This window comes from Pinus tabuliformis, chromosome 3_2 (genome assembly GCF_031772625.1).
Source record: "Pinus tabuliformis cultivar Carrire ecotype Pingquan chromosome 3_2, CPIR1, whole genome shotgun sequence".
NCBI lineage: Eukaryota > Viridiplantae > Streptophyta > Pinopsida > Pinales > Pinaceae > Pinus > Pinus tabuliformis.
The window spans coordinates 1,230,151,262-1,230,165,230 of NC_142302.1; the positions used below are offsets into that span (position 1 = coordinate 1,230,151,262).

The 13,969-nt window shown below is 39.8% G+C and overlaps 1 pseudogene; it reads right to left on the reverse strand.

Moving 5' to 3' along the window:
* Positions 1-7,470: 7,470 nt before the first annotated feature.
* LOC149185183 (cold-responsive protein kinase 1 pseudogene) lies at positions 7,471-7,971 on the reverse strand (annotated as a pseudogene).
* Between the last annotated feature and the right edge of the window lie 5,998 nt (positions 7,972-13,969).

Below are 13,969 nucleotides of genomic sequence, written 5' to 3' on the forward strand. Positions count from 1 at the left end.
CCTCTGTATTATATTGGTTCCCTCTTATGAAATGAGGGATGGAAAGGAAGTTGTTTTTGGAGGAAGTTTACAAATGATCCCTCAAAAGGGAGAGATACCTCCTTCCAATAGTTAGAAGTGATTAAAAAATCAAACTAGATGTTAATTGGAAATAGTTACAAAATTTGGTTTGATCTTTCACTCAATGATAAGATCAAAACCCAACAAAAATTAGAACTCCCTTTATGGATGAGAAGAGAAGTCTAAATGAGTTACAAAATAGGGAATCCATGAAGAATCCTTGGAATGTAGAACCACTCTAGAAGGTACAATGAAAGGGTCTAATAGTTAAAGAGTTTGCTTGTCCTTGTTGTCCAAATCCACAAATGTTCTTTCCCTTTCAATAGCTGCCCCAAAATCATCTCAAAATGACGTTTTAGGTCTTCTAGTACAACTGCCAGATATCAATCCAAAAAAGGGCAAATTTGGTCACTCAAATGCAACGAAAATTAGCTTTCTTAGGTAGAGGAAATCTGCAAAGAAGCAAGTTCCTTGCTGCCCAATATCAGTCCAAAAGAGGAGAGACAAATCAGCTTTAGGAGACACTTGATACCTGCAAAAAAGGTTAGCAAAAGCCAATGTGAAAGAGGCCAAGCTAGCCACTTCTAGCATAATAAATTTGTGATTATCTGAGACAGTTATTGTATCCTTTAACATTGGAAAATACCTTGGAACCTTTTGCCTCCCATTAGACATAGTTGTCGGTTGGTTCTTTAGGGTTCTTAACTGAACTGAGGGTGGAGGATCCAAAACTTTATCCAAGAAAAGATAAGGATGGTTGCAAGGAGATCCAACATGGAGAAGCTTAGCTTCATTAATGAGTATCCAACTAATTTTTCAAGTCAACCGACTTGCAAGTAGATCCAACATTGGGCATGCCAAAACTAATTTAGCAAGTCAAGTGTTTACCGTTTCCAAGCTTGGAAAAGAAATGGGTGAAGAGGAGCCCTATAGAACTATACAACTAGTTAAGCTAGAGGTTAATTTCCTCTAAGTGCAAAAAAATTCAAATCTACTAATTTCTCAAAAGGAGATGAAAGGATTTGCAATTGCCAAACTAGTGATAAAGATGTCTCAATAAATAAATGATGCCTTTAAGAAAAGGAACAAGAGCAACTTACGCAAATAAGCAAATGGATTTGGAATTGCAATAGAGCAAGATACAAACTATAAGAAAATGGAATGCTCAAAATAAATTAAAATAGTTCACAAGACTCATCTAAGTATTTTGCATGTGAAGTTTAGAGAATATGAACTACAATGCATGAAATGAAAGCAAAAAAGAGAATGAAAATGAAATTAATTAGTGTCCATTTAATCTACTTAGTGTTAAGTGACAAAAACAAACCACTCAATGGGATGCCAAGGGGAAAAGGTCACCAAGTTCCCAAGAACAAGTGCCTCTGTATTATATTGGTTCCCTCTTATGAAATGAGGGATGGAAAGGAAGTTGTTTTTGGAGGAAGTTTACAAATGATCCCTCAAAAGGGAGAGATACCTCCTTCCAATAGTTAGAAGTGATTAAAAAATCAAACTAGATGTTAATTGGAAATAGTTACAAAATTTGGTTTGATCTTTCACTCAATGATAAGATCAAAACCCAACAAAACTTAGAACTCCCTTTATGGATGAGAAGAGAAGTCTAAATGAGTTACAAAATAGGGAATCCATGAAGAATCCTTGGAATGTAGAACCACTCTGGAAGGTACAATGAAAGGGTCTAATAGTTAAAGAGTTTGCTTGTCCTTGTTGTCCAAATCCACAAATGTTCTTTCCCTTTCAAAAGCTGCCCCAAAATCATCTCAAAATGAAGTTTTAGGTCTTCTAGTACAACTGCCAGATATCAATCCAAAAAAGGGAAAATCTGGCCACTCAAATGCAACGAAAATCAGCTTTCTTAGGTAGAGGAAATCTGCCAAGAAGCAAGTTCCTTGCTGCCCAATATCAGTCCAAAAGAGGAGAGACAAATCAGCTTTAGGAGACACTTGATACCTGCAAAAAAGGTTAGCAAAAGCCAATGTGAAAGAGGCCAAGCTTACTTGGGCATCCACTAGATTAGTGATCAAACTCAATTAGAAAAAATTAACAAATTAACTATACTAAAACTTGAATAAAACTCTACCCTATGGCAGCCAAGAAATGTTGGGTTAAACCAAATCTTCTTGGCTGATTTGTGGCCTTTAGGTCAGCCACTAAATAGCCTTCAAATAGCTTAAATTTTCAATGAATCCATAAATAAGGTAACCAAGAGAAAAAAATTAGAATTTTGAGGGAAGAATTTTTTAGATTCAATGTCCTCCTTTTGGATGTCTTTGGCTGCCCCTAATGATGGCAAGATCATGACTTCATTAGCTCTTGAAGGTTGGTTGATATGACCAACAATTTCCCCAAACCTTCAATCTTTCAAAAGTAACCTGTGCTTCACTTAAGATACTTGCATCCAACAATTAATAAACTCAAGGAATAGATTTGCAAAAGAGAAAAAAATAACTTGTGTTATTCACAAACACACAATGAAATCTATTCAAATTTGCACAACTATTAGAGGATAGTCAAATACTTGTCTACCTCTTCCTAGGCAATACTGCCCCTATTTGGACCTTGCATGACCAAAATAAATGCAACAAAACCAATTCAAAAAAACACAAATATATCTTGCATCAAGGAAAGATCACCAACATCATGCCAAGATAAAATATTTAAAGACTTTTCTTTATTATCGTGTGCAATAATAAAATCACAGCATATACCAAAGCATTAACTTCACAACCATGAGAGAATGAGAGGTTTGTTGGTTTATTTATGCATATTTGCAAGAAAATCCCAATGAAGAAGTGATCCAACAAGTGGCATAGCGGTGGAAATCCTAATGAGGGTTGAATTCTCCATGTGGCACAAGGGCTTCCCAAGTGTGAAGTCAAATTGTTGTAGCATCTCCTCTGCTGGCAGCGTATTCTTCTTGAGATATGTGCATTGTTGTAGATGATAGCCACATATGAGATGAGTGTACAGAATGGGAGACAAACTCCCTCAAAACCTGTGGTTAACTGTTGTGAATAATCGTCCAATAAATGACATATGTACAGGCCTGTGCGTGGAGGATCTTGGCTAGCCTGCGTGGGCTGTAATAAATGGCCGCTAGATATGTGTTAACACACGGCTGTATGGGGGGAGTTAACTCCAATTTTTATTTCCCTTTGACTGCCAGCACTCAACTTGATGGACTCGGCCCTCTTTCTAACTGAAGATGGACCACATTTGGTGGGATTTGGTCACCCCAAACTGTTGTAGCAAGCACAAATTCGCCCCTCCACTTGGCACTGAGATTTGGCCCTCTTATGTGGCTGTCCAAGTCATCATTAACTTAGTCTTTGAATTCACTTTGTTTTTCCACATCATTTCCACTTGGTGACATATTTATTTTGTCCACCATTTATTAATTTTTTCAATTTTTGTCACCACTTTATACCACTAAAATAGGAAAAATGGATTTTGAGGGGCCAGAAGTCATCTTTTGACCCTCAAAGTGGACTCTAGAAGAATGTTGGGGTGGAGAGCATATTTTTTAAGTACTTATAAGCCCCTGGGCCCCAACATCTTTTAGGCTCATTTATTTAAAAAAATTTGAACAATTTAATTAACAATCCCACTTTGCGGGAATTTTTAATAAATTAAAAAATCATATCAAAACCTAATCAAATTTCATGACACTTTAGATATGTCCTAGTATGGTAATATACATCGACTCTAGGCATTAGGACAAACCCAGAGCTCAATCATCAAATCCGCCACTCCAACTTTGGAGGTAGGTGATTGAAAAAACTCAGTTAATTATTCATTGTTGAAAAACAAGAATAATTAGCTAGGTGAAAAAACACTCTAGAGTGTACTCACTCAATGATCGAGTCCCAAGTTGTCTAGGCCTTTTATAAAAGGTCATCATACTAGTGACATTTAATACAATTCCCCACAAGGTTGCAAAATTTGAGGGAGAAGAATAGAGAGGAGAGAGAAATGGTCAACAGGTACCTGTTGACTCCTAGTCTTTTGAAAAAAAAATGATGAGTGCCCTGTACATTGGGCCATGGGGTCTTCAGGTTCTGCCTGGTGCAACCTAGCATATAACACTCTTCAAGGTTTATCTTATCACCACAAGGGAGGCTTCCCTGAACAAGACTCTTGCTATATATCTCGATGGCAATAACCATAAAAGGAAGTAAAGTTTCTATGTGTATCTTATACTACCTATAAAGGCAACACTTGGCTCTGTCAATTGCTGCAAATTGCTCAACAAGACATCTGCTAGGTGATTTTCTTACATCATCTCTTCATACATTCAACAATATATCTCGTAGGAAAACTACTTGGAAACCTAAGTGACAAAACCAAGATTTTCTTATGTTGTAATTCCTGTTAGCACTCAGAATGAACCTCAAGGCTGAGAAGAGGCAATTTCGAGGTAACCACAGACCAAGCTTGGATCTGGCATCTAGCCTTGCCAGACCAGAGAGGGCTCTCTCTTTTCCAACAAGATGTGGCTACAATAGATGAAATTTTAGGGTAGCTATTGAGTATGGGGATTTGTTTGAAAGGTTTTGGGTCGAAACAACAAGAGAAAGGACGATTGGGCTATGGAGTCGATGACAGTTTCTACCGGCAAACTAGGGGCAAAGCAAGTGCAATGTTCAGCTAGATCAAAAATTGTGAATGTAAGAAGAATAGGGGAGAAAGCTCGCCGCTTTGCAGGCATCAAATAGGGGATGTATCTGTAGCAGCAACTTTAGACGAAAGAGAAGCACGAGGTTGCTCAACAGAGCATCTAGCAAAGGATGAATTCTACAAAGACAACCATTACATCTAACAGCAAAATCATCATGAAAGGAGCATCATAGGGGATGGATTCCTAACACATCTCTTAGATAATGTCGTAAAAAGGTAGAGAAAACAAAATATGTAAGTGAGTTACATGAAAAACATACTGAACAGTAAACATCGTGATGGATCCCAGGTCTAAAGGGCAAAAACGGCTTTATTAAAATGATATTCAAGAAAGCTTTACACAATGCCAAGCAACCTCTCTGCTGCCAAAATCGAACCTCTACATCTTAAAACTAATCCTATTTATAATATTACAAAATTATTTAAATTTCCTCCACATAGGAAATAAAAAATAAAAATAAAAATTTAATAATGAAATCCTATATTAAAACACTAAACAATATGATCAATTAATTTGCAACTAAAACTCCAAACTGTCTCGAGAACCAAGAGAAATAGTTTTGGAAAATCCAAAATCAGTGAAGGTTTTCCAAGTGGATTAATATCGTTGTATCTGCTCCTTTAAGTGTGGAACCATATTCCACAAAATCTACCTTTTTACTGCTATTTCACCCTTTGATTTCCACCTTGCACCTGCCTGCACGAATTTTAGAGTTTTTAGATCAGCCTGCTGTTCTTGTTCCCCCAGAAAATGGAACTGAAGATCTTCCTACTGATTTTGTAACCATTTGACAAATTGTTTCTGTTGTTCATAGCACTCTTTTTGTCTAATACGTTCAGCAACAGTTGGGTCCCTCTTGTGATTGTTTGGGCCGTGTCCCCAGCAAAAACGTAGCCCTCATGAACATTACTACATACATATTTTAACAAAGTGTTTTGAGAAATTGTCATGTCCTGAACTTCGTCAACATAAATAAAGTCCAGTTTCTAACCCAAATATGGATTACATCTCAGCTGACCATGTAAGTGGTTGACAACATCTGCAATGTCAAAGTCACTGTTCATTTTCTTTTTCTTTTCATAAAGCAAGAAAAGATCATATATTGCTTCTCTTTGAGAAGCATTTAAAGTAGAAATCTGCTTGTCTGCCATCAGAATGTAGTCTTTTTGACTCAAAATGAACTTGGAAGAATTTAGAGATATCAAACTACCTTTTATGGGTGATATAATTTCAGTGAATACCACTGAAGAGTCGAGCCCTTTTTTTTAAATCTGCATTAAAATGTGGCTAGTATATCAACTCAAAGCGATCATAGTCTACTTCCCTTGTTCTCATAATTTTCATAAATGCATGAGACTTCCTATTTGTAAACCTCATTGGACCATCAAAGAAATGATCTTGCACAGTCCCATCCAACATCATTAGGAACTTTCAGAATGTAATGACCAAAGGAAAGTTCTTATTAGGGATATCTTTAGAACTGTTTGGAATATTTTGAAGCTCACTTAGGTCATCGCTCCTCTCATGCATTGCCATGAACGTATCCTAATCCTTTCCTAGTGCAGACCTTATTTAATAATTATTAATAAAATAACTAGTTTGCTGTCGATTTGCTGAAGGTGTCATCGCTGGAAATCTAGAACATTTAACAGTTGTACTCTGCCACCATTTTGCCTTCCAAATCCCCTATAACGGCTTCCAGATTGATCTTCGCCATATTCATATCCACCACCAGTGCTTGGCTCACTACTAGTTGCATTAAAGTCCTTCTGCTCGATTCCCGGCACCTTCAGAATTTTGTTTTTTAGAATGGCCCTACGCGCAATGCCAAAGGGCTACGCGTAGCACCACACTTCCAGGAGCGTAGTGCCACAGTGCTACGCGTAGCGCCACCTCCTTTGGTTGGCTTGATTAGAAGAAATCCATGATGGAATTGATTGCGTTGCTTCAGCAGCCACAATATCAGACATGCTTGATGACTCTCTACAAATTGGACCTTTTTCTATATGTTCAGAAACTTCTCCTAAATTCAAGGGTAATTTGTCACCTCTGCCATTTTGTTTATCAGAAGCAATGTTTTTGTTCTTGGGAAGATCTTGTGCCTCATCCAGATGTAACCTTCCTAAACGCCTAGAGACCTTAGCAGATTCTGACTTACTCACCCCTTTGGATAAGGTAGCCTTTGCTCCTTGAACTATGGCCGCCACTTCAATTTCTCGTTCATGTAGCACATCAAAAGGAATGGTCATTTTAGAATCTAAACCACAGAAGTTTGCTTTTGTCTTTTCCAATTTTTACATCCTTACTCTTTGGAATTGAAGCATCCTTCTTACCCTTATAAGATATTCGGTTGATTTTCTTGGATTCTGTTTTGACTTTATCCTCCTGAGTTCCAGATGACGGAACAGCCAAGCCATTCTTACGAAAAAAATGTCGCCCACCTTCATCATGTTGGCTATCAACCCAATCAAAAACTCCAATTTCTTTCTTTGGACTTTTTCATTCCACCAAGTGAGCAAGATTTTGAGTTTCCCCTTGCATTCGGAGGCCTATAACGTGTCATTCCAGTCAACTTTTCAGGTTCAGGTTCTTGGGACAACCCATTTTTATTGAGCCATACCAATTTGTCAACCATATTAAGTGCATTGACGTGGGATTGTTCACCTGGTTCCTGAGAATCAAGATAGTTTAAACTAGAAGAGATCGGGCGGTTACGTGACTTTTTTATTAAACCCAAGATCATATAGTCCTGTTGAATTAAGATTGTTCATATTTAGAATGTTGGAATACTCTTGTTCTTTTGGAATTCCAACTTTGTGATTCTTGACTTGGGCACTCGGTTTATCATCTTCCTTGTCACCAACCTGGGCTACCAGTTTCAAACTTTCACCATTACCACCAATCAGCATTGCTACCACTCGAGACATCGATGGACGCATTGTAGGCACAACTTGAGTGCAAAGAAGGGCCACTTCAATCACTCTGAGGACTTCTTCTTTTGAGCATGTTGATTCTATCTCAGGATCCATCAATTCTAGAGGCCTTCCTTGCTCATAGAGATGCCAGGTCCACTCTAGAAGATAAACCATCCTTTGTGGCAAGCTTGTGTCTGTGTTGCTCCTACCACTCACAAGTTCCAAAGCAACTACTCCAAAGCTGAATACATCTGCTTTTTCGGTAAGATAACCCCGCATAGCATACTCCGGAGACATATATCCAACTGTGCCAGCAACTCTTGTGCTGATGTGAGTTGTAGTCTCATCATATAGCTTAGCCAAGCCAAAATCTGATATTTTAGGGTTCAAAGACTCATCCAACAGAATGTTACTGGTTTTAAATGTGCAGCAAGAGAGGCATCCTCCCAGCAAACCTGTGATTCAAGATATCCGTTGATGTCAAGCAACCCAACTTGTTTGCACCTCAGAAATACAGACCACTACCCCTTTTTTAATGGATATGGAATGCTGGAAATTGTCCTTGGAAGCAGAAAGACCTTTAAATATACAAATTGAACCAAGCTTCACTGCCCCTTAAACTTAGAGGGAATTTTCCTTGGCAGTACAAAGCCCTTTAAATATCCACATTGAACCAAGCCTCATAGCCTGTTAAACATAGAGTGGAAATCACAGATTTATGATTAAAAAATAAAAATATACTAGTGTCTTATTCTAGATTGGCATCCTGAAAAGAGGCATTTTTAAGTGTCTTGGATCATTTGAAGCAAGCCCACAATTAAATCTTGAAGGTAGTAACAATGCCCAAGACTGTGAGATCAAGAAGAAGGCTTTGAAGCAGCCTCTAGTGATCATGAAAGACAAAGGTATGTAGTCCTTAAGTTGGGGAAGAGTCAACCAAAAATGAGAGGATAAGTTGCTTTGGTGACAATGGTGACTATTCTAGTAGTTCCTGCTTGGGTTTCACCTTGTGGATTAGATTTTTTTTCATTAAATTGAAAGAAAACTATTATTAGCTCTACTATTAGCTCCTACTGGCCATTGATCCCTCTGTAATTCATCAAGAAGCTGCAAAACAAAAGGCAACAAAGGTAGTTCATGATACTATTGAAAATAATGAAAGTACCCTTCCTGTTACCAATCATCAGGCTGTAGCCAGCACTTCCATTAGTGCTGGAATAAAGAGGGCTCATAGCAAGAAGAAGAGGAAGGAATGCCTGGTTAAAGCTGATTCTTCCAGTGATTTCTTGTTGACATTTAAGGATCAATTTAGAAAATTTCCTGTTGAGTTAGTTTAATTTGACATAACAGGTTGGCTAGCTAAATGCAAAAGTTCACAACAAACAACAAAGGGAGCTAAAGATGTAGTGTTTATAACAAATTGATATCTCTTATATGTTTTTGCAATTTGGATGAGTTTTACCTTGAATTCAAATGAATAAAACAATACTATCCAATCTACTTTTCATAGAAGCTAATTGGTAGCTGTATGACCAGAGTTACAATAACCACTTTTGGACAGTACAACAGATCTACAATGCCTCTCCACATAAGAAATTTAAAACTAACATGCTACTTAAATTGAACTTGGACCATAATGCAAACTACGATGATAAATATCTACCTTCATATTTGGCAAATTACTAATTTGCTGAAGTGTGGTGTTATGTTTTCTATGTTTCCAGAAGATCAATATGCGTTCATTATTGTATTTTAGAATCTAGATAAGCCATACAAAAACATGTTGAAGGCCAGTTATTTGGTCCCAATACTTTTCTGAAATCATTTCAGTCAGTGCCAAGGATTAGAAACAGACAGAAACAAAATGATACTCTAGGGCTTTTACTTTTACTCATGCAACCCCAGTTTGCTTCAAGAGTTGTTCATGCCTCATTTGGAGATGCTTAAATTGAAGTTTAACTGAAGGTTTTTCTAGGAGGTAAGCCCCCGCGAGAGAGAGATTCTAAAGAAAAGACATGCTTTTATTACTATCATCCAAATCATAGCGAAAAATTGCAGAATTAGGAAAATTAATCAAGTTTCAGAAGTTTTATATATTTGGATACAATAAGACTCAATAAGTTAGGTCTCTCCTTCGTTGTTATTTACTCCTACCTCCTAATTCTTCCCCTCTGTGTTAGGGTCCCACCCTAACCCGCTTATTTATGTAATGGGATCACGTCATAGTCAAGAGTCAATAAAGCCCATATTAATAATTGTAAGTGGTTAATCCGCAATTAATGACGGAACCACAGTTAGTTGCAAATGGGCCATAGTATTAGATAGATGGTATTAATAAAACCCACGGTATTGGCCCGTGGTATTGCATGTATGAGTCATATATAAAGGATAGAGACTCCCTGCGAGGAGCATCGTGTCTTATTTTGTAGTCGAGCTCTGCTCTATTGGAGGTTTCCCCCTCGAAGAGGCAAGTGAACATTACTCTCTAAATAATAAAATCATTGCTCTTCTGTGTTCTGGGTATCTTTTCTTCGCATATTCTGTATTTGGGTATCATTTTGCAGGTTAAGAGCATAACAAGTGGTATCAGAGCACTTTCCAGGGCCGGTGGGATCTCCATTTCTTAGCAAAATCTTTTTTGGCTAGAGACGTGTTCCGGCGTCTTTAAACCACAGGATCTGTCGTTGAGCACATAAACCTGCGGATTTGGGGAGGCATGCACGCAGGAAATACATGAGGTGGTCATGTCTGTTGGACTCCCTTGTAACCCCTGTGGGTACCCCTTCGAGTAGTAGCGCATTAGACAGAACCGCGCACGGATTGTCTTCCACGTACCCTCTGGGTATATCGAAAGCCCCCTAGGCTCCCTTGAAACCTCACCATAGATAAACTGTCGGCCGTCTTGCGGCTACAGTACACCGAGAACAGCACTCGGAGAGATTACTCGCCTGTACGATAGGGTAGTCGGTTTGTACGGCTAAGGGTACGGTCGATCCTCCTTAGTTAGAGCCCTGAAACATTGGGCTGAGTACTACTGCCAGACCCTTATGTATATTGCAATTTGTAGCACCTGACACTCCTCAAGACCTTAGTTCCCTTTTCTATCGGGGGATCACATAGCATCTCTTCTAGATCCGCCTGTGCAAAGGGGTGCAGCAGCAGCAGACATCAGTCCCGCAGTCTCGAGTTCACAGATCAGCCATTCCGATCTTTCGGGGTGCTTATTGGTGATCTCTCCAAGTCACAAAAAAAAGAGTCTGGGATCTTTCGGGGTGCTTATTGGTAATCTAGCCCATCAGAATCAGGACGACGAGATGAGCACAGTGGTACCATTCACTTCTTAGTGAAATTTTTTTAAGCGGTCCCAATTTTCAAAAAACCCGGTTGGTGTATGGTAGAAACTAGAGCTCAAGCAATGGCCAATGAAAGGATGGAAAAATTTGAAGAATCAATGCACAACCTCCACCTTCAACTTACCGGACTATGTAACATGGTCGAGAAAATAGTCCCGAAGGGCAAGGAGCAAGCCCACGAGGAGGAGTATAATGGCACTGAACACAATGAGGGTGAGTCTAGCCACTCTCCTCACGTCTGGCACACCCACCCACCACCCAGTCAGCGACCTCCCAAGTTGGATATGCATAAATTTGACGGCTCTCACCCGTCGGCATGGATAGCACAAATGGAGCAGTATTTCAAACTTAATCACATCTTCGATGATGAGACTCAGCTTATGTTGGGGAGCATGTACTTGGACAATGAAAGGTGGCAATGGTGGGAATGGCATCAACGTTGCACTGGACCTTTTAAGACTTGGACCAAATTCACCAAATCTCTTCAAGACCGCTTTGACCAGGAATCATCTTTTTTGGGTTGTCTTACTAAGCTCCGACAGACTAGTACAATGGATGAATATATTACAGCTTTTGAAGCCTTAGCCTTCCGCACTTGGGGTCTCTTAGATGTGTTCTACACGGAATGTTTTATTAGCGGTCTTAAAGAAGCTATCAAAGCCCAAGTCCTACTGCACCCCCCTCCCACATGGACGGAGGCTTGCAAGGTCGCTCGTAACGTGGAACGTGCATTAGCAGCCCAATACAGTCGCCCAAATTTCTCCGCTAAAGGTCGCCCCCCACAGGCTCACAACACGACTCAAACACTTAAGGTCCAAAAGGTGTCACCTGCGGAAATGGCCGAAAGAAGAAAGCAAGGCCTATGTTACTACTGTGATGAAAAATACTCCCCAAGTCATAAATGGAAGGAGCCCAAATTTTTTCAAATTGATGCCACTGACTACAACTCAACAGAGGAAGATCCACCACTGGAGGAACATGAGCCGCTAGAAGAAGACAACCAAAAGGACAATGTATCTGATGAACTAGTTATTTCGTTGCATGCTTTGGTAGGGATTTCTTCCCCTCAAACTCTCAAAATCAGAGGTTTTATTAAACATCGCCCAGTAGTAGTCTTGATTGATAGTGGAAGTACACATAATTTCATCCATCAAAAAGTCACAGAAGCAGTGCATTTTTTTGTACGAGCAGTTTCTAACTTCCAAGTTCAAATTGTGGATGGAGGCACAATGAAATGTGAAGGCCGCTATGAAAATGTCAAACTTCAAATGGGGGATTATCAGTTGAAAACTCACATGCTTGCCATACACATGGGGGGTTGCGACATTGTCCTCGGGGCTGAATGGCTGCGCACCCTTGGGCCAATCACAATGGATTTCCAGGAGTTATATATGAGTTTTAAGCAGAACAACTACACACATACCCTCTGTGGACTCCAGGCGGGAGCCCCCTCTATCATCAGCTCACATAGGATGGAAAAATTGTTAAAAAAGGGAAATCATGGAGTTGTAGCTCAATTTAATGCCATCCAGGCAGTCGAAACCAAGCCTCTGCCAATTCATCCTGAGATGCAACAGATTTTAAATAACCATCTGCCGGTCTTTGACAAGCCTCATGAGCTTCCACCCTCGCGAGGGGAACATGATCATAGCATCACCTTGGTTCCAGGGGCCCAATCCCCAAATGTGCGCCCATACAGATATCCGTTCACCCAAAAGAATGAAATAGAAAAAATCATCAAGGAACTTTTGGAAGCAGGTGTCATTCGTCCCAGCATTAGTCCTTATTCATCCCCAGTGGTCATGGTGCTCAAGAAATATGGGGAGTGGCGGATGTGTCCCGACTTCAGGGCCCTCAATAAGTTGACAGTCAAGGATAAATTTCCCATCTCGGTGGTTGATGATTTGTTGGATGAACTCAATGGGGCTCAATTCTTCACTAAGTTGGATCTTCGCTCAGGCTACCACCAAATTCGCATGAAGGAAGTTGACATCCCCAAGACTGCTTTCCGAACTCATGAAGGCCATTATGAATTCTTGGTCATGCCATTTGGTCTTTGTAATGCTCCCTCTACTTTTCAAAGCCTTATGAACCACATTCTCAAACCATATCTCAGGAAATTTGTCCTTGTCTTCTTCGATGACATCCTCATCTATAGTTGCTCTTGGGCCGCACATCTTCAGCATGTAGATCTACTCTTGCAACTGCTCCGCAAGCATAAATTATTTGTCAAGATGTCCAAGTGTTCGTTTGGTATGGCAGAAGTAGAGTATTTGCGCCACATTGTGGGGCGTGAAGGTGTCAAGGTGGACCCCAAAAAGATCCAGGCAATGCAGGAATGCCTCAACCTAAGACCTTGAAGAGCTTGAGAGGATTTTTGGGTCTCACAGGCTATTATCGTAAATTTTTCCACAACTATGGTCGCATAGCGAAGCCCCTCACCCAACTCCTAAAGAAAAATTCATTCTTCTGGAATGAGGAAGCACAACAGGCCTTTAAAGCTCTAAAAAATGCCATGTGTTCCACTCCAGTCTTAGCACTACCTGACTTCACCAAATCTTTTGTTATTGAATGTGATGCTTCGGGTACAGGTATTGGGGTGGTCTTAATGCAGGAAGGGTGACCGTTGGCCTTCACAAGCCAACAACTCAGTGGGAGGAATCTGGGCCAATCTACCTACGAGAAGGAAATGATGGCCATCTTACATGCAGTCGAGACCTGGCGACCTTACTTATTGGGGCGACATTTCCAAATCCGCACAGATCATCACAGTCTTAAATATTTTTTGGAGCAATGCCTATCCTCCCCACAACAAAATAAATGGCTAGCCAAAATGCTAGGATATGATTATGAGATCATTTACAAGAAAGTGAAAGACAATAGTGTAGCAGATGCATTATCTCGCCAATTTGAGGAGGAAAGTACTCTGCTAGCAATTTCCC